This window comes from Zea mays, chromosome 1 (assembly GCF_902167145.1).
Source record: "Zea mays cultivar B73 chromosome 1, Zm-B73-REFERENCE-NAM-5.0, whole genome shotgun sequence".
NCBI classification, from domain to species: Eukaryota; Viridiplantae; Streptophyta; class Magnoliopsida; order Poales; family Poaceae; genus Zea; species Zea mays.
Genome location: NC_050096.1, coordinates 232,825,659 through 232,846,132, shown reverse-complemented (window position 1 = coordinate 232,846,132; position 20,474 = coordinate 232,825,659).

Sequence of the window (20,474 nt, the reverse complement as noted above, 5' to 3'; positions counted from 1 at the left end):
TGGAGGGGCGACCGTTGCGCGTGCGCGAGCCGTTCGAGGGACGGCTGTTTCGCTTCGCGTTTTTGAATCCCACGTCCAGTCCGGGCGGAACGTTTGAATCGGTCGCGCCTTGGTCTTCATATACTCGGGAGAGGGTCTGGCGATGGCTCTTTGCTCCGCTTCCTGTCTCCCTCTTAGGTTTTTCGCAGCCTGAGAGACTTAGCCAGAGAAAAGGAAACCGCCCTCCCTGTCCTTTGCGCCGCCACCCCTTCCGCTCGGCGATGGCTGACCGGGTGACCATCATCTCGCCGCGCGACCCATGGCCTTTCTCCATGGTGACAGCGAGTGATATGGAGGACCTTGTTGGCGAGGGTTTACTTCGCCCTCTCACCGATGAGCAGCGACCGGAATGGATTCCCCCCGTGGGCGGAGCCGCTCCATCCCCACCGCCGGGGTACATCGTGAGCTTCGTCTCCTTCCACGAGCGGGGCTTCGGTGTGCCAGCGAGCCGCTTTATGCGGGCGATCCTGCACCACTACGGGGTGGAGTTGCACAACCTCAGCCCCAATTCCATCTCGCAGGCCGCCATCGTCGTAGCGGTGTGCGAGGGGTACTTGGGGATTGCCCCCCATTGGGATCTGTGGACCCATCTCTTTTTTGCGGAGCTTTTTGCCTCGCCGACGGGGGAGAGGAAGGTCCGTGTAGCGGTGCGGGCCGGCGGCTGCACCCTCCTGCTGAGGCAGTCGCGGGCGTCGCTGTATATTCCCACCATCCTCGCGTCCTCGAACAAGGGGTGGCAGCGCCGGTGGTTCTACCTCCGGAATGATGGCGAGTTGCTCCCGCCGTTCTCTCAGCGAGTAGTCACCACCGCCGCTGATGCTTGGCGCCACGGGACCCCTCACGAAAGACAAAAGAACCTCGAACCCCTTCTCTAGGCCTTGGAGGCGTTGCGGAAGGGGGGACTCACCGCTGCGGGAGTGATTGCCGCCATCCACCGTCGGAGAGTGCTTCCCTTGGCGGAGCGACGGCTGTCGCTTTGGGAGATGACCCCGGAGGCTGACTTGGAGGGCTCGCGGATGTCCTCTGATCCTCTTCCCTTCGACGCCCTCCACGGGCGGGTGTCCGTCGCATTGGGGAAGCCGGACCCCCACGCCTTCTCCCAGCTTTTGATGCGCCCCGACCGAGGGTGCGTGACTTTGGTGAGTGTCCGCTCCTTCCTTCTTCTTACGTCGGGTTGCTCCTGGTTCTTACGATTGGGGTTTTCCCCCTTCTTCAGGAGGTGGGGTGGCACAAGCCTTCCCTGCCACGGGTCCCGCAGGATGCGGTGGACCGAGCAGCACGGCGGGTCGCCGTGGAGGAGAAGAAGAAGAAGAAGGACGCGGAGAGGGCCTAGGCCCGCGAGCGGAGGCGGGCTCGAGACGCCTTGGAAAAGCTCTGTCGCCGGCAGGAGAGGGAGGGGCTCCCGAGGGAGCCGTCGCCGGAAACGCCCGACGACGACGACGATGATGAAGATGATGACGAGGAGGACGACATGGCCGCCCGCCTTGGCCTCAGCCCCGGCTTGGGGTTTGGCCAGGAGCCATCAAGCCAGCCCCCGAGCGGGCTGATGCCGTCAGTCCCCGAAGTCGGGACGTCGGGGTCCTGGCCCGAGGGGCGGGGCAACCCGAGAGGGTACCTGACCCCTCGGCTGGAGGAGCTGAGGCGACCCCGGGGGCCCAGGCCAGGGCGTCTGCTCCCCGAGAGCTGCCGCTCGCGTCGGCAGCGCAGGGGGGCGACCCTCAGGTCGCCGTGACAGTGCCCGAGCAATCCACCCCCCGGGCGTCCATGGCGTTCAAAGCAAGGGTGGCGCCGAAGTTGCCGGCGAAGCGGACCTCGGCGGCGGTTCCGGGGGTCGAGATCCAAGAGACTTCCCCCCAGGCACGGTGGATCATGGCCCGGAGCGGGTAAGTATCTCGGGATGTCTTCGTCCTGGCTTTTCATTCATATGTCCCGACCGTGATTTTTATTTTTCCCTCAGCAAGCGAAGCCATGGCCTGACCGACCTGGCACCCCGGAAGGCCCTTAAGACGACGCCGGCTTGTGCGGCCAGCGCCGCCCCGGGCCTTGCCGTTCAGCCGACCTTTTCGCAAGGTGCTCCGCCGCACGGGGCCCAGGCGGCACCAGTCACCGCGGAGCGGGTTCCCGAGGCTGGCTCTTCTGCCGAGGCGGCCATTGTGATTAGGGAGGCGGCTGACGCGGATGTGGCCCCGTGCCCACCGGACGTGCCGGCCACGCCGGCGCCTGCCGCTACTGAAGTCGCCGCCGTCCCAGTTGGGGGGCGACCGGTCGCCGTCGACGTTGAGACGGCTGAGGCGTCGGCGCTCGGTGCCTCGGAAGAGGGGGGCGTGGAGACGCGATCCGTCCCGCCGGGCGGCAGCCTCGTCGCTGTGCGGCGGAGCTCCGAGGGCCGGTGCCAGCTGCTCCGGTTCCGGACCCGTGAGGCTTCGAATCCCGTCTTTGTTCTCGACGATGAACGGGAGGACCAGTCCTAGGATGAGCTCCGCGAGTGTGCCGAAGCAACAGTGGGGTCACTCCGGTCGTCGCTGGAGGTTTTCTGCAGGGACGTCCCCAAAATCCTCCAGGTAACGGTTTCAAGCATACCTTTTTTCCTTTGTGACCAAGGCGTCTTTCGTGACGCCCCGCCTCCTTCCCTCAGGATCTGACGGATCGGAGCGCCGCCAAGTCGTCATTCATCCGCCGCGAGGTCGACGTCTGGGGCTCGCTGCGATCCCTGAGGACCTCGCTCGCCAAGGCTACTGCGCGCCTTTCTCAGCAGGGTGCTGAGGTAGCGGACCTTCAGTTGCTCTGCACCGATCTGAGAGCCGAGGCGGCAGCGGCGCGCGCTGAGGCGCAACGACAGCAGTCGGAGCTCGACCAGGTCGTCAAGGAGCGGGACCTATCTCGGGGCCGGGCTGCCGAGGCCGAAGGCCGGGCCGAAACCCTTGCGGCCGACTTAGCCGTAGCCCAGGTTGCAGCCTTGGAGCAGCGTGCCCGAGCCGGAGGTGCGCCTTGGCCATCCTTGGTTTTCGTTCCTTCTTGTTTCCTCTGCTTGTGTTTGAGATCTTTCTTCTGGCTGTTCGCAGAGCTCGAGTCCGCCCTTGATGAGTCCGCCAAGGCGCTTGCCGAGGCGCTTGCCGGGGCGGCCGAGCAGAGGGAGGCCGACCACGCGGCCATGTCCGAGGCCGCCTCACACGTTTACCGGGTCCTTGGCTCCGTCGACGTCCCCTCAGGAAGCTCCCCTCAAAGTCGCCTTCAAGCCTTGGGCGATCATGTGCGCGGCAGAGTCCGCGAGGCGCTACACCATGGCGTCAGGCGGGCCTTCGCCGTGCTTGCTTCCCATTATGTTGTGGACCTAGAGCGGGTTAGTGAGGGGTATTGTCTTCCCGACGAAGATGAAGCTGCCCTGGCAGAAGTCCAGCGGCTCGATGCGGTCGCCGCGGGTCCGAGTGCAGTGTTGGCGACCACCTTTGAGGCAGAGATCCTCCCACCTGTGCCGTCGCCGGAAGCCGGGATGGACTTTGCCGATGGTGGGGATGAAGCCGAAGGTGCGGCTCCTTCCCAAGGCGACGCCTAACTCTGTTGGATCAGTTTCTGTCGGATGCATGTGTGTCCTTCTGCGGCCACTGAGGCCTGAACACTTTGTTACCATTGCATGAAGTCGTACTCCTTTCCTTTTTGCGTGTCCGGCTTCGCTTGTTTAGTAACAGGGTGGTTTCCCCAAGTAGGGGTCACTTTTCGCGGCGGGTGACGAGTGAGGTGTTCCTAACCCGGAGGCGTAGGAGTCCCTCAGCTCAGTCGGCCTTGCCACTTACATGCACCCGCGTTCGCTCCTTGGGGCCTTGCTTCCGACATAGCCGGGGGAACGCAAAAGCTTTTTTGATTGAAAATCTTGGACGCAAAGGGGTCCCTCAATCTTGACGCGGAGGGGTTCCCCCCTTTTAGCCCCCGAGGGAGGGTCGGGCTTTGCCGAGGCGAGGCCGACCCTTCCTTGATGACTAAACTTTGCGTGGGTGTGAGGTATATGACCAACTTGAAAACATCTTAAGGGTAGAAGCGACGTAGCTGTTGGATGTTCCAAGCGTTGCCGTAGACCTCGCCTTGACTGTTGGCCAGCTTGTACGTTCCGGGTTTCAGAACCTTGGCGATGACGAACGGTCCCTCCCAGGGGGGCGTGAGCTTGTGCCTCCCTCGGGCGTCTTGTCGCAGCCGAAGCACCAGGTCGCCCACCTGGAGGTCTCGGGACCGGACCCCTCGGGCGTGGTAGCGTCGCAGGGACTGCTGGTACCTCGCCGAGTGTAGCAAAGCCTGGTCCCGAGCCTCCTCCAGCTGGTCCAGCGAGTTTTCTTGGCTGATTTGGTTGCTTTGGTCGGTGTAGGCCCTCGTCCTTGGGGAGCCGTATTCTAAGTCTGTGGGCAAGATGGCTTCGGCCCCATAGACTAGAAAGAACGGCGTGAAGCCCGTGGCTCGGCTCGGCGTTGTCCTCAGACTCCAGACCACCGAGGGGAGTTCCTTCATCCATCACTTGCTGAACTTGTTGAGGTCGTTGTAGATCCGAGGCTTGAGCCCTTGTAGAATCATGCCGTTGGCACGCTCCACCTGCCCATTCGTCAGGGGATGAGCCACGGCGGCCCAGTCCACCCGGATGTGGTGATCCTCGCAGAAGTCCAGGAACTTTCTGCCGGTGAACTGGGTGCCGTTGTCGGTGATGATGGAGTTTGGGACCCCGAAGCGATGGATGATGTTGGTGAAGAACGCCACCGCCTGCTCAGACCTGATGCTGTTCAGGGGTCAGACCTCAATCCACTTGGAGAATTTGTCGATGGCGACCAGCAGGTGCGTGTAGCCCCCGGGTGCCTTCTGCAAGGGGCCGACGAGGTCCAGACCCCACACCGCAAAAGGCCAGGTGATGGGTATCGTCTGTAGAGCCTGAGCGGGCAGGTGGGTCTGCCTCGCGTAGAATTGACACCCTTCGCAGGTGCGGACGATTCTGGTAGCGTCGGCCACCGCCGTCGGCCAGTAGAAGCCTTGTCGGAAAGCATTCCCGACAAGGGCTCGAGGCGCTGCGTGATGGCCGCAAGCCCCCCGAGTGTATCTCTCGCAGGAGTTCCTGACCTTCGGTGATGGAGATGCATCGCTGGAGGATGCCTGAGGAGCTGCGGTGGTAGAGCTCCTTCTCATCGCCCAACAGGACGAACGACTTGGCGTGCCGCGCCACCCGCCGAGCCTCGGCTCGGTCGAGGGGTAGCTCTCCTTGGTGGAGATATTGCAGGTACGGGGCCTGCCAGTTTCGATCAGGTGTGGCCCCGCTTCGCTCCCCCTCGACGCGCAGCGCCTCACCCTCGGGGGCCGAGGGTACCTCGGGCTGAACCGAGGACGCCTCGGGCCGAGCTGAGGGTGCCTCGAACTGGGCCGAGGGCGCCTCAGGCTCGGGCGTGTCGTCGATCTTGACGGAGGGTTGATGCAGATCCCGGGAGAAGACGTCCGGGGGAACCGTTGTTCGCCCCGAGGCTATTTTAGCCAGCTCGTCCGCAGTCTCGTTGTAGCGCCGAGCGATGTGGTTGAGCTCGAGCCCGTAGAACTTGTCCTCCAAGCGCCGAACCTCATCGCAGTAGGCCTCCATCTTCGGGTCGCGGCAGTGGGAGTCCTTCATGACTTGGTCGATGACGAGCTACGAGTCACCGCGGGCGTCCAGGCGCCGGACCCCTAGCTCGATGGCGATCCGCAACCCGTTGACCAGAGCCTCGTACTCAGCCACATTGTTGGACGCCGGGAAATGGAGGCGTAGCACATAGCGTAGGTGTTTCCCGAGGGGCGAGATGAAGAGCAGGCCTGCGCCGGCCCCCGTCTTCATCAACAACCCGTCGAAAAACATGGTCCAGAGCTCCGGTTGGATCGGAGCCGTCGGTAATTGGGTGTCGACCCATTCGGCCACGAAGTCCGCCAAAACCTGGGACTTGATGGCCTTCCGAGGGGCGAACGAGATTGTCTCGCCCATGATTTCCACCGCCCACTTTGCGATCCTACCCGAGGCCTCTCAGCACTGGATGATCTCCCCCAGGGGAAGGATGACACCACAGTTACCGGATAAGACTCGAAGTAGTGTCGCAACTTCCGCCGTGTCAGGATCACCGCATACAGCAGCTTCTGAACTTGTGGGTAGCGGATCTTGGTTTCGGACAGTACCTCGCTGACGAAGTAGACTGGCCTCTGAACGGGCAATGCATGCCCCTCTTCTTGCCTCTCGACCACAATCGCGGCGCTAACCACCTGGGTGGTCGCGGCGACGTAGACCAGGAGGGCTTCTCCGGCAGCTGGGGGCACCAAGATAGGCGCCTTTGTGAGGAGCGCCTTCAGGTTCCCGAGGGCTTCCTCGGCCTCAGGGGTCCAAGTGAAGCACTCGGCCTTCCTTAAGAGGCGGTACAGAGGTAGACCTCTTTCGCCGAGGCGTGAGATGAAACGGCTCAGAGCCGCGAGACATCCCATGACCCTCTGTACGCCTTTCAAGTCCTTGGTGGGCCCCATGCTGGTGATGGCTGCGATCTTCTCTGGGTTGGCTTCGATGCCCCGCTCAGAGACGATGAACCCCAAGAGCATGCCTCGGGCACCCCGAAGACACACTTCTCGGGATTGAGCTTGACGCCTTTCGCCTTGAGGCATCGGAATGTCACTTCAAGGTCGGAAAGGAGGTCGGAAAGGAGGTCGGAAGCTTTCCTCGTCTTGACTACGATGTCATCGACGTAGGCCTCGACCATGCGACCGATGTGCTCGCCGAACACATGGTTCATGCACCGCTGGTACGTCGCGCCCGCATTCCTCAAACCGAACGGCATGGTGACATAGCAGTACATGCCGAAGGGCGTGATGAAAGAAGTCGCGAGCTGGTCGGACTCTTTCATCCTGATTTGATGATACCCTAAGTAGGCATCGAGGAAAGACAGGGTTTCGCTCCCAGCAGTGGAATCCACGATTTGATCGATGCGAGGCAGAGGGTAGGGAACCTTCGGACATGTTTTTTTGAGACCAGTGTAGTCTACACATATCCGCCATTTCCCCCCTTTCTTTCTCACAAGCACAGGGTTGGCAAGCCATTCGGGATGGAATACCTCTTTGATGAACCCTGCCGCCATTAGCTTGTGGATCTCCTCGCCTATCGCTCTGCGCTTCTCCTCGTCGAATCGGCGCAGAGGCTGCTTGACGGGTCGGGCTCCGGCCCAAATATCCAGCGAGTGCTCGGCGACATCCCTCGGTATGCCGGGCATGTCCGAGGGACTCCACGCGAAGACGTCGGCGTTCGCGTGGAGTAAGTCGACGAGCACTGCTTCCTATTTGGGATCGAGCCCGGAGCCGATCCGGATCTGCTTGGAGGCGTCGCCGCTGGGGTCGAGGGGGACGGACTTAACCGTCTCCGCTGGCTCAAAGTTGCCGGCGTGACGCTTCACGTCTGGCACCTCCTTAGAGAGGCTCTCCAGGTCGGCAATGAGGGCCTCGGACTCGGCGAGGGCCTCGGCGTACTCCACGCACTCCACGTCACATTCGAACGCGTGCTTGTACGTGGGGCCGACGGTGATGACCCCGTTGGGGCCCGGCATCTTGAGCTTCAGGTAGGTGTAGTTGGGGACGACCATGAACTTCGCGTAGCATGGCCTTCCCAGTACTGCGTGGTAGGTTCCTCGGAACCCGACCACCTCGAACGTCAGGGTTTCCCTTAGGAAGTTGGAGGGCGTTCCGAAGCAGACGGGGAGGTCGAGTTGTCCGAGGGGCTGGACGCGCTTCCCAGGAATGATCCCATGGAAGGGCGCAGCGCCTGCTCGGACGGAGGACAGATCGACACGCAGGAGCCCGAGGGTCTCGGCGTAGATGATGTTGAGGCTGCTGCCTCCGTCCATGAGGACCTTGGTGAGCCGGACGTCGCCGATGACGGGGTCGACGACGAGCGGGTATTTCCCCGGGCTCGGCACATGGTCGGGGTGGTCGGCTTGGTCGAAGGTGATGGGCTTGTCGGACCAGTCTAGGTAGACTGGCGCCGCCACCTCCACCGCGCAGACCTCCCGGCGCTCTTGCTTGCGGTGCCGAGCCGAGGCATTCACCGCTTGCCCACCGTAGATCATGAAGCAGTCACGGACCTCGAGGAACTCTCCTGCTTGGTGATCTTCCTTCTTGTCGTCGTCGCGGGCCCGGCCACCCTCCGCGGGTGGCCCGGCCCTGTGGAAGTGGCGTCGAAGCATGACGCACTCCTCAAGGGTATGCTTGACGGGCCCCTGGTGATAGGGGCACGGCTCCTTGAGCATCTTGTCGAAGAGGTTGGCACCTCCGGGGGGTTTTCGAGGGTTCTTGTACTCGGCGGCGGCGACAAGGTCCGCGTCGGCGGCGTCGCGTTTCGCTTGCGACTTCTTCTTGCCTTTCTTCTTGGCGCCGCGCTGAGTTAACGCCTCAGGAGCATCTTCCGACAGGCGGCCCTGGGGCTGCTTGTCCTTTCGGAAGATGGCCTCGACCGCCTCCTGGCCGGAGGCGAACTTGGTGGCGATGTCCATCAGCTCGCTCGCCCTGGTGGGGGTCTTGCGACCCAACTTGCTCACCAGGTCGCGGCAGGTGGTGCCGGTGAGGAACGCGCCAATGACATCCGAGTCGGTGATGTTGGGCAGCTCGGTGCGCTGCTTCAAGAATCGCCAGATGTAGTCCCGGAGGGACTCTCCCGGCAGCTGCCGGCGGCTTCGGAGATCCCAGGAATTCCCGGGGCGCACGTACGTGCCCTGGAAATTGCCGACGAAGGCTTGAACTAGGTCGTCCTAGGTAGAGATCTGCCCCGGAGGCAGGTGCTCCAGCCAGGCGCGAGCGGTGTCGGAGAGGAACAGGGGGAGGTTGCGGATGATGAGGTTGTCATCGTCCGTTCCACCCAGTTGGCAGGCCAGACGGTAGTCCGCGAGCCACAGTTCCGGTCTCGTCTCCCCCGAGTACTTTGTGATAGTAGTCGGGGGTCGGAACCGGGTCGGGAACGGTGCCCGTCGGATGGCCCGGCTGAAGGCCTGCGGACCGGGCGGTTCGGGTGAGGGACTCCGATCCTCCCCGCTGTCGTAGCGTCCCCCACGTCTGGGGTGGTAGCCTCGGCGCACCCTCTCGTCGAGGTGGGCCCGACGGTCGCGGTGATGGTGCTCGTTGCCGAGGCGGCCCGGGGCCGCAGGCGCGGTGTTGCGCGTGCGTCCGGTGTAGACCGAGGCTTCCCGCATGAATCTGGAAGTCGCGGCATGAGGTTCCGAGGGGTATCTCTGCCTTTGGGAGGCAGAGCTCTTGGCCCGTCGGACCGCGGTGCCTTCCAGGAGATTCTTGAGTTCCCCCTGGATTCGCCGGCCCTCAGTGGTTGATGGCTCCGGCATCGCGCGGAGAAGCATCGCTACTGCAGCCAGGTTCTGGCCGACCCCACTAGATGCGGGAGGCGGCCTGTCCCTGACGTCGTTGGCGACGCGGTGCTGGAAGCCCTGGGGCGGATGACGTATTTCTCCGGCCGGGGGTTGGCCCGCCCATGCCTGCCCGACGTCCCGGCGGATCGGCTCAAGCGCTCCTGCTCCCTCGTCGAGCCTGGCCTGCACCCCGCGGATTTGCCCGAGCTGTGGGTCATGGCCCCCTGCTTGAACGGGGACCACAGCTAGCTCCCGTGGGGATGTCAACGCGGGGCGCCGGCCTAGGGAGGTCATCGTCCTCCGGCATGCCGACATGATTGCCTTCGGAGGGACCCCCTAGATCGACGTGGAAACATTCGCGGCTTGGGCCGCAGCCCTCGTCGCCGAGGCTGCGGCTACCGTCGGAATAGTCGGAGAGGCAGTAGTCACATGCGGTCATGAAGTCCCGCATGGCACTGGGGTTGGCAAGTCCAGAGAAATCCCAACAGATGCTGGGCTCGTCGTCTTCCTCGGACCCAGAGGGCCCGTAGGTCGAGACGTCCGTCAGCCGGTCCCAAGGCGACCGCATGCGAAACCCCAGAGGGTTTGGACTTGCCTCTACGAGAGCGCCCGCCAAAGCACGGTCGCTAGGCGGGTTGAGGCTGAATCCAAATGACGTGGGATGGGAATCGGTCGGTACCTCTTGGTCGACGAGCAGCGATAAAGTCATGTCGGGGACTGACTGCACCGTCGTCTCAGGTACGAGGGTGACATCTAGCAAGCTCTCCGCGAGCGCGCTGGCGTCGTCCGCTTGCTCAGGATTGGCGTGTCACGGGGAGACGGCGCTCGTCTTTGTCTCAAGCGCGAAGTCGATACCCGGTGCGCCCCTTGTTGGGGTGTCGGGACTGTCGACTCGCTCGACAGTCGACGAGGCGTTGCCTCCTGCTTGGCCTTGGTCGCCCTGCCTTCCCCTCCGTCGGCGGGGGAAAGGGCAGGATGAGCTTGAAGGTTGTTCTTCCACCACGCGGGGAAGACGTCGTCGATTCCGCCGCCGGCGGGCGGGCTGCCGGCCGCCATTGTCGTTGTCGCGCGGCGGTGGAAGGAGTATCATGTCGTAGCTGCCGTCAAGGGACACGAACTCAAGACTCCCGAAACGGAGCACAGTCCCGGGTTGGAGAGGTTGCTGGAGACTGCCCATCTGGAGCTTGACGGGAAGTTGTTCGTCAACACGCAGCAGGCCCCTACCTGACGCGCCAACTGTCGGTGTTTCGAGACCGGGGGCTCCCTGGGCCGACGAGTGAATGTCGCCGCGTGCCCTAGCCCAGATGGGTCGAGCGCGAGGGCGAGCGCGAAGGGGGGAGAGCGAGGCGGCCGGAGACCGGCGTGAGAGAGGTGGGAATCCCGCGGCCTTCGTGTTCGTCCCGCGCCCAGGTCGGGTGCGCTTGCAGTAGGGGGTTACAAGCGTCCACGCGGGAGAGGGAGCGAGCGGCCCCAAGCGAGCGCCTGTTCTCGTCCTCGTCCCCGAGCGGCCAACCCTCTCTAAGAGGGCCCTGGTCCTTCCTTTTATAGGCGTAAGGAGGGGATCCAGGTGTACAATGGGGGGTGTAGCATAGTGCTACGTGTCTAGCGGAGGAGAGCTAGCGCCCTAAGTACATGCCGTTGTGGCAGCCGGAGAGATTTTGGCACCCAGCTGGTGTGATGTCGTGGCCGTCGGAGGAGCGATGGAGCCTGGCGGAGCGACAACTGTCGGAGCGGTTGAATCCTTGCTGACGTCCTCCTGCTTCCGTAAGGGGGCCGAGAGCCGCCGTCGTCACAGAGTATGGGGGGCGCCATCATTGCCTATCTGGCGGAGCGAGCCAGATGGGACGCCGGTCTTGTTTCCTGCGGCCCGTGTCAGCTCGGGGTAGGGCGATGATGGCGCCTCCTGTCGACGTGGCAGGCCTGCGCCCTAGGTTGGGCGATGTGGAAGCTCCTCCGAAGTCGAGGTCGAGTCTGTCTTCCGTGGCCGAGGTCGAGTCCGAGCCCCTGGGTCGGGCGAGGCGGAGGCCGTCGGCTGAGGCCAGGGCGGAGTCCGAGCCCTGGGGTCGGGCGAAGCGGAGTTCGTCGTCTTCTGGGGCTGAGCCTGAGTCCGAGCCCTGGGTCGGACGGAGCGGAGTTCGTCGTCTTCCGGGACTTAGCCTGAGTCCGAGCCTTGGGTCGGGCGGAGCTGAGTTCGCCGTCTTCCGGGACTTAGCCCGAGTCCGAGCCCTGGGTCGGGCGGAGCGGAGTTCGCCGTCTTCCGGGACTTAGCCCGAGTCCGAGCCCTGGGTCGGGCGGAGCGGAGTTCGCCGTCTTCCAGGACTTAGCCCGAGTCCGAGCCCTGGGTCGGGCGGAGCGGAGTTCGCCGTCTTCTAGGACTTAGCCCAAGTCCGAGCCTTGGGTCGGGCGGAGCGGAGTTCGCCGTCTTCCAGGACTTGGCCCGAGTCCGAGCCCTGGGTCTGGCGGAGCGGAGTTCGCCGTCTTCCGGGACTTAGCCCGAGTCCGAGCCCTGGGTCGGGCGGAGCGGAGTTCGCCGTCTTCCGGGACTTAGCCCGAGTCCGAGCCCTGGGTCGGGCGAAGCGGAGCTTCCTATGGTGCCTTCGGCCGAGCCTGACTGCCTGTCAGTCTCACTCTGTCAAGCGGCACCGCAGTCGAAGTGGCGCAGGCGGTGCTGCCCTTCTGTCAGGCCGGTCAGTGGAGCGGCGAAGTGACGGTGGTCACTTCGGCTCTGTCGGCTGGGGGGCGCGCGTCAGGATAAAGGTGTCAGGCCACCTTTGCATTAAATGCTCCTGCGATTTGGTCGGTTGGTGCGGCGATTTGGTCAGGGTTGCTTCTTAGCGAAGGCAGGGCCTCGGGCGAGCCGGAAATATATCCGCCGTTGGAGGGGGGCCTCGGGCGAGACGGAAATCCTCCGGGGTCGGCTGCCCTTGTCCGAGGCTAGGCTCGGGCGAGGCGTGATCGAGTCGCTCGAATGGACTGATCCCTGACTTAGTCGCACCCATCAGGCCTTTGCAGCTTTATGCTGATGGGGGTTACCAGCTGAGAATTAGGAGCCTTGAGGGTACCCCTAATTATGGTCCCCGACAAGGATGGAAATCAAGGTTTGGTCAAAGGACTGGGTAAAATTGCTATTTCACCTGACCATTCCATTTCCAATGTTTTTCTTGTAGACTCCTTAGATTATAATTTGCTTTCTGTTTCTCAATTATGCAAAATGGGCTACAACTGTCTATTTACAGATGTAGATGTCACTATCTTTAGAAGAAGTGATGATTCAATAGCATTTAAGGGAGTGTTAGAGGGTCAGCTATACTTAGTAAATTTTGATAGAGCTGAACTCGACACTTGCTTAATTGCTAAGACTAACATGGGCTGGCTCTGGCATCGCCGACTAGCACATGTTGGGATGAAGAATCTTCATAAACTTCTAAAGGGAGAGCACATTTTAGGATTAACAAATGTTCATTTTGAGAAAGACAGGATTTGTAGCGCATGCCAAGCAGGGAAGCAAGTTGGTGCTCATCATCCACACAAGAACATCATGACAACTGACAGGCCACTAGAGCTCCTACACATGGATCTATTCGGCCCGATAGCTTACATAAGCATCGGCGGGAGTAAGTACTGTCTAGTTATTGTGGATGATTATTCTCGCTTCACTTGGGTGTTCTTTTTGCAGAAAAAATCTCATACCCAAGATACTTTAAAGGGATTCTTGAGACGAGCTCAAAACGAGTTCGGCTTAAGGATCAAGAAAATTAGAAGCGACAACGGGACGGAGTTCAAGAACTCACAAATTGAAGGCTTTCTTGAGGATGAGGGCATCAAGCATGAGTTCTCTTCTCCCTACACGCCACAACAAAATGGTGTAGTGGAGAGGAAAAATAGAACTCTATTGGACATGGCAAGAACCATGCTTGATGAGTACAAGACTTCGGATCGGTTTTGGGCCGAGGCAGTTAACACCGCCTGCTACGCCATCAACCGATTATATCTACACTGAATCCTCAAGAAGACATCATATGAACTCCTAACCAGTACAAAGCCCAATATTTCATATTTTAGAGTCTTTGGTAGCAAATGCTTTATTCTTGTTAAAAGAGGTAGAAAATCTAAATTGGCTCCTAAGGCTGTAGAAGGCTTTTTACTAGGATATGATTCAAACACAAGGGCATATAGAGTCTTTAACAAGTCCTCTGGACAAGTTGAAGTTTCTTGTGACGTTGTGTTTGATGAGACTAACGGCTCTCAAGTAGAGCAAGTTGATCTTGATGAGATAGGTGATGAAGAGGCTCCATGCATCGCGCTAAGGAACATGTCCATTGGGGATGTGTGTCCTAAGGAATCCGAAGAGCCTCCAAATGCACAAGAGCAACCATCCTCCTCCACGCAAGCATCTCCACCAACTCAAAATGAGGATGAGGCTCAAGTTGATGAAGGAGAAGGTCAAGAAAATGAGCCACCTCAAGATGATGACAATGATCAAGGGGGAGATGCAAATGATCAAGACAAGGAGGATGAGGAACCAAGGCCGCCACACCCAAGAGTCCACCAAGCAATCCAACGAGATCACCCCGTCGACACCATCCTCGGCGACATTCATAAGGGGGTAACCACTAGATCTCGTGTTGCACATTTTTGTGAGCACTACTCTTTTGTTTCCTCTATTGAGCCACACAGGGTAGAGGAACCACTACAAGATTCAGATTGGGTGGTGGCGATGCAAGAGGAGCTCAACAACTTCACAAGGAATGAGGTATGGCATTTGGTCCCACGTCCTAATCAAAATGTTGTAGGAACCAAATGGGTCTTCCGCAACAAGCAAGACGAGCATGGTGTGGTGACAAGGAACAAAGCTCGACTTGTGGCCAAGGGATATTCACAAGTCGAAGGTTTGGATTTCGGTGAAACCTATGCACCCGTAGCTAGGCTTGAGTCAATTCGTATATTATTGGCCTATGCTACTTACCATGGCTTCAAGCTTTATCAAATGGACGTGAAGAGTGCCTTCCTCAAAAGGAAGAGGTCTACATTGAGCAACCTCCCGGCTTTGAAGATAGTGAGTACCCTAACCATGTTTATAAACTCTCTAAGGCGCTTTATGGGCTCAAGCAAGCCCCAAGAGCATGGTATGAATGCCTTAGAAATTTCCTTATCACTAATGGATTCAAAGTCGGAAAGGCCGATCCTACACTCTTTACCAAAACACTTGAAAATGATTTGTTTGCATGCCAAATTTATGTTGATGATATTATATTTGGGTCTACTAACGAATCTACATGTGAAGAGTTTAGTAGGATCATGACACAGAAATTCGAGATGTCTATGATGGGGGAGTTGAAGTATTTCTTGGGATTTCAAGTAAAGAAACTCCAAGAGGGCACCTTCATCAGCCAAACGAAGTATACTCAAGATATTCTCAGCAAGTTTGGAATGAAGGATGCCAAACCCATCAAGACACCCATGGGAACCAATGGGCATCTCGACCTCGACACGGAAGGTAAATCCGTCGATCAAAAGGTATACCGGTCGATGATTGGCTCTTTACTCTATTTATGTGCATCTCGACCGGATATTATGCTTTCCGTATGCATGTGTGCAAGATTCCAAGCCGACCCTAAAGAAGCTCACCTTACAGCCGTAAAACGAATATTGAGATATTTAGTTTATACTCCTAAGTTTGGGCTTTGGTATCCTAGGGGATCCACATTTGATTTGATTGGTTATTCGAATGCCGATTGGGCGGGGTGTAAGATTAATAGAAAGAGCACATCGGGGACTTGCCAGTTCTTGGGAAGATCCTTGGTGTCTTGGGCTTCAAAGAAGCAAAATTCCGTAGCTCTTTCTACCGCCGAAGTCGAGTATATTGCCGCAGGCCATTGTTGCGTGCAACTACTTTGGATGAGGCAAACCCTTAGGGACTATGGTTACAAATTAATCAAAGTTCCTCTTCTATGTGATAATGAGAGTGCAATTCGCATGGCGGATAATCCCGTTGAGCATAGCCACACTAAATACATAGCCATTCGGTATCACTTCTTAAGGGATCACCAACAAAAGGGAGATATCGAGATTGCATATATTAACACTAAGGAACAATTAGCCGATATCTTTACCAAGCCACTTGATGAACAAACTTTTAACAAACTTAGGCATGAGCTAAATATTCTTGATTCTAGGAATTTCTTTTGATGTCTTGCACATATAGCTCATAAGTATACCTTCGATCATGTCTCTTTTATATATGCTATGACTAATGTGTTTTCAAGTCTATTTCAAACCAAGTCATAGGTGTATTAAAAGGGAATTGGAGTCTTCGGCGAAGACAAAGGCTTCCACTCCACTCCATAACTCATACTTCGCTGTCGCTCCGAGCAACTCTCCATCTTTGGTATAATCTTCACTCATGTTTTATTTGCCAAAGGGGAGAAAGTAGTTTTACAAAGGGCTTATATTTCACTCAAAGTATATGTTTTTGGCGATTCATGCCAAAGGGGGAGAAAGTATAAGCCCAAAGCAAAAGGACCGCACCACCACCTAATTTTAAAATGATTTTCAAATTGGTATCTTATTGTGCTCAAAAGGGGGAGAAAGTAGTATCTTCAAAATTGATATCTTAAAACCCTCTTGAACACTAAGAGGAGGATTTCATTGAGGGGGAGTTTTGATTAGTCAAAGGAAAAGCATTTGAAACAAGGGGAGAAAATTTCAAATCTTGAAAATGCTTCTCAAAATCTTATTCATTTACCTTTGACTATTTGCAAAAGGACTTTGAAAAGACTTTACAAAAAAAATTGCAAAAACAAAACATGTGGTGCAAGCGTGGTCCAAAATGTTAAAATTAAAGAAATAATCCATGCATATCTTATAAGTATTTATATTGGCTCAATTCTAAGTAACCTTTGCACTTACAATTATGCAAACTAGTTCAATTATGCACTTCTATACTTGCTTTGGTTTGTGTTGGCATCAATCACCAAAAAGGGGGAGATTGAAAGGGAATTAGGCTTACACCTATTTCCTAATTAATTTTAGTGGTTGAATTACCCAACACAAACAATTGGACTAACTAGTTTGCTCTAGTCTATAAGTCATACAGGTGCCAAAGGTTCACACTAAGCCAATAAAAAGACCAAGAAAAGGGTTCAAACAAAGAGAGCAAGGGACAACCGAAGGCTGCCCTGGTCTGGCGCACCGGACTGTCCGGTGTGCCACCAGACAGTGTCCGGTGCACCAGGGGACTCCAAGATGAACTCTTCACCTTCGGGAATTCTCAGAGGCGCTTCGCTATAATTCACCGGACTGTCCGATGCACCACCGGACAGTGTCCGGTGCCCCAAGGAAGAGCGGCTCTGAACTCGCCAGCTTCGAGAATCCACTCCGCTATAATTCACCGGACTGTCCGGTGAGCCAGCGGAGCAACGACTACTTCGCGCGCAATGGTCGACTGCAACGCATTAAATGCGCGCCTGCGCGCGCAGAGGACAGAGCACGCACGGGTGGCACACCGGACAGTCTACAGGACTTGTCCGGTGCACCACCGGACAGCCAGGCGGGCCCACAAGTCAGAGCTCCAACGGTCAGAACCCAACGGCCTGGTGACTTGGCTGGCGCACCGGACTGTCCGGTGCGCCATGCGACAGCAGCCTCCACCAAACGGCTAGTTTGGTGGTTGGGGCTATAAATACCCCCAACCACCCCACATTCAAGTCATCCAAGTTTTCCATCTTCCAACTACTCACAAGAGCTAAGCATTCAATACTAGACACACCAAAGTGATCAAATCCTCTCCCAATTCCACACAAGGCTTTAGAGATTAGTGAGAGAGATTTGTTGTGTTCTTTTGAGCTCTTGCGCTTGGATTGCTTCTTTTTCTCATTCTTTCTTGCGATCATCTCAAGTGTAAACAAGGCAAGAGACACCAATTGTGTGGTGGTCCTTGCGGGAAGTTTGGTTCCCAATTGATTTGAGAAGAGAAGCTCACTCGGTCCGAGGGACCGTTTGAGAGAGGGAAAGGGTTGAAAGAGACCCGGTCTTTGTGACCACCTCAACGGGGAGTAGGTTTGAGAGAACCGAACCTCGGTAAAACAAATCCTTGTGTCACACTCTTTATTCACTTGCGATTTGTTTTGCGCCCTCTCTCGGACTCGTTTATATTTCTAACACTAACCCGGCTTGTAGTTGTGATTAAGTTTGCAAATTTCAGATTCGCCCTATTCACCCCCCCTCTAGGCGACTTTCACTTAGTGTGGCTGTGTTTGACGGGATTATCCGTCATGCGGATTGCACTCTCATTATCACATAGGAGAGGGGCTTTGCTCAACTTGTAGCCATAGTCCCTGAGGGTTTGCCTCATCCAGAGTAATTGTGCACAACAATGTCCTACAGCAATATACTCGACTTCGACGGTGGATAGAGCTACTGAATTTTGTTTCTTTGAAGCCCAAGACACCATGGATCTTCTTAGAAACTGACAAGTATCTGATGTGCTCTTCCTATCAATTTTACATCCGACATAATCGGCATCAGAATACCCAATTAAATTAAATGTAGATCCCTTGGGGTACCAAAGCCCAAACTTAAGAGTGTAAACTAAATATCTCATGATTCTTTTCACGACACTAAGGTGAACTTCCTTAGGATTTGCCTGGATCCTTGCACACATGCATACTGAAAGCATAATATCCGGTCGTGAAGCACATAAATAGAGTAAAGAACCTATCATCGACCGGTATACCTTTTGATCTACAGATTTACCTATCGCGTCGAGGTCGAGATACCCATTTGTTCCAATGGGTGTCTTGATGGGTTTAGCATTCTTCATCCCAAACTTTTTGAGAATATCTTGTATGTACTTAGTTTGGTTGATGAAAGTGCCCTCTTGGAGTTGCTTGATTTGAAATCCAATGAAATACTTCAACTCTCCCATCATAGATATCTCGAATTTTTGTATCATTATCCTACTAAACTCTTCACAAGATGACTTGTAAGTAGACCCAAATATAATATAATCAACATAAATTTGGCATATAAACAAGTCTTTAGCAATTGTTTTAGTGAAGAGAGTAGGATCAGCTTTTCTAACTTTGAAGCCATTAGTGATAAGAAAGTCTCTCAGGCATTCATACCATGCTCTTGGGGCTTGCTTGAGCCCATAAAGCGCCTTTGAGAGCATATAAACATGGTTAGGATACTCAATATCTTTAAAGCTGGGAGGTTGCTCAACATATACCTCTTCTTTGATAGGTCCATTGAGGAAGACGCTCTTCACGTCCATTTGATACAACTTAAAGCCATGGTAAGTAGCATAGGCAAGTAATATACGAATTGACTCAAGCCTAGCTATGAGTGCATAGGTCTCATCAAAATCCAAACCTTCGACTTGTGAATAACCTTTGGCAACAAGTCAGGCTTTGTTCCTAGTCACCACACCGTGCTCATCCTGTTTGTTGCGGAATACCCACTTGGTACCTACAACATTTTGGTTAGAACGTGGAACTAAATGTCATACCTCATTCCTCGTGAATTTGTTGAGCTCCTCTTGCATTACCACCACCCAATCTAGATCTCTTAGTGCATACTTTATCCTGTATGGTTCAATAGAGGACACAAAAGAGTAATGTTCACAAAAATGAGCAACTCGAGATCTAGTGGTTACCCCCTTGTGAATGTCACCAAGTATGGAGTAGACGGTGTGATCTCTTTGAAATGCTTGGTGGACTTTTGGGTGTGGTGGTCTTTGATCACGAATCTATTGATCATCTTCCTTGTCTTGATCCTCTTCATCTCCCCCTTGATCAATGTCTTCCTCCTGAGGTGGCTCATCATCTTGGTCTTCATCCTCTTCTTCTTGAGCCATTTCCTCATCTTGAGTTGGTGGATATGCTTGTATGGAAGATGATGGTTTATCTTGTGCTTGTGAAGGCTCTTCGAATTCCTTTGGACATACATCCCCAATGGACATGTTCCTTAGTGCGAGCACGGAGCCTCTTCATCATATAATTCATCATGATCAACTTGCTCCACTTGGAAGCCATTAGTCTCATCAAACACAATGTCACAAGAAACTTCAACTAATCCAGTGGACTTGTTGAAGACTCTATATGCCCTTGTGTTTGAGTCATAACCAAGTAAAAAGCCTTCTACTGCTTTAGGAGCAAATTTCGAATTTCTACCTCTCTTAATAAGAATAAAGCATTTTCTCCCAAAAACTCTAAAATAAGAAACATTAGGCTTTTTACCAGTGAGGAGTTCATATGATGTTTTCTTGAGGATTGGGTGAAGGTAAAGTCGGTTGTTGGAGTAGCAGACGGTGTTAATCGCCTCCACCCAAAACAGATCTGGTGTCTTGTACTCATCATGCATGGTCCTTGCCATATCCAAAAGAGATCTATTTTCCCTCTCCACTACACCATTTTATTGAGTTGTGTAGGGAGAAGAGAACTCATGCTTGATGCCTTCCTCCTCAAAAAATCCTTTAATTTGTGAATTCTTGAACTCTGTTCCATTGTCGCTTCTAATCTTTTTTTATTCTTAATCCGAACTCATTTTGAGCCCATCTTAAGAATCTCTTCAAGGTCTCTTGGGTTTGAGATTTTTCCTGCAAAAAGAATACCCAAGTGAAGCGAGAATAATCATCCACAATTACAAGACAATACTTACTCCCGCCGATGCTTATATAAGCGATCGGTCCGAATAGATCCATGTGGAGTAGCTCAAGCGGCATGTCGGTCGTCATGATGTTCTTGTGTGGATGATGAACTCCAAATTGCTTTCGTGCTTGACATGCGCTACAAATCCTGTCTTTCTCAAAATGAACATTTGTTAGTCCTAAAATGTGCTCTCCCTTTACAAGTTTATGAAGATTCTTCATCCCAACATGAGCAAGTCGGCGATGCCAGAGCCAACCCATATTAGTCTTAGCAATTAAGCAAGTGTCTAGTTCTGCATTGTTATCATTAAAATCAACCAGATAAAGCTGGTCATCAAACACTCCCTTAAATGCTATTGAATCATCACTTCTTCTAAAGACAGTAACACCAACATCAGTAAAGAGACAGTTGT